Raw genomic sequence first — 975 nt, 5'->3', positions numbered from 1 at the left:
AACGAACAGAATGGACACAAGAGCGTAACTGTCGCTTAATTAGAGACGGTGCGTCAACATCCATTTTGAGGACGGACAGCCACCAAAGAGCAATGCACGTGTGGCCCCAGCGGAAGAATTTCCCGGCATCGATGCCCCAGCAGGACGCTGGGGCCAGGGAGGAACCGGTGACCTGGGCTGGCGCTGCCTTCTCCCGGGGACGTTTATTACATTTCACTCTCCGGGAAACGAGAGAAGTCCGCGCGCGAGATAAGCAGAGGCAGAGGGACTACAAGAGTACGCTCTGCCACCCGTTACACCGAGACCCAGATCGTGGTATCCCCGAGCCCGCCCGCCACTAGGAGAGAGGCTGGGTCGCCGCCGCGGTGAGAACAGGTGACGGGAAGGCTAGCGGGCTCTACCCCTTCGGTCAATACGGATTCCTCCGCCGTCCGCGATTCCTTCCGCGCCAAGTAGTGCGCCGCCGGCCGGCTTCCGCAAACGCGGGCCGCGGGGACGGGCCCTCGCAATCGAGCGGCGAGCGGGCAGCCAGAGTGTGGGGAGTCCCCCGCTGTGAGGGGGGCCGCTAGGGAAGGCGTGTTCTCATCTGCGCAGCCGCGGTGGACCTGGCGGCCTGGGGGGGGAGATCGTGGGGCCGACCGCCCCGGAGCAGGGAGAGCACAAGCAGGCGGCCGCGGCGCGGAGGCGTGCAGCCCACAGGGCGGGGGAGGCAGGTGTCCCGGCCACCACCCCGCCCCGCCCCCAATGCCGGCAGGAACAGGAAGCGGCCCGGCCGGGCCTCGCGGGGTGGGGGAGCCGTGGCTCGGGGAGGCGCGTGACCTACTTCGTTCCAAAGTGATTTGACAGGTTGACAGCCCGGCTCCCTGCCCCCACCGTTTTCCGGTTCCCCTCCCGAGTCTGGGGCTCAAGGCCGCCAGCTCTTCTTCCGGTTTCGATCCTCATCTCGGAACAACAAACAAAACGGAGTAGGCTGCA

Source organism: Desmodus rotundus, chromosome 6, assembly GCF_022682495.2.
Source record: "Desmodus rotundus isolate HL8 chromosome 6, HLdesRot8A.1, whole genome shotgun sequence".
In the NCBI taxonomy this organism is placed as follows: domain Eukaryota; kingdom Metazoa; phylum Chordata; class Mammalia; order Chiroptera; family Phyllostomidae; genus Desmodus; species Desmodus rotundus.
Note: the sequence above shows the minus strand (reverse complement) of the source record.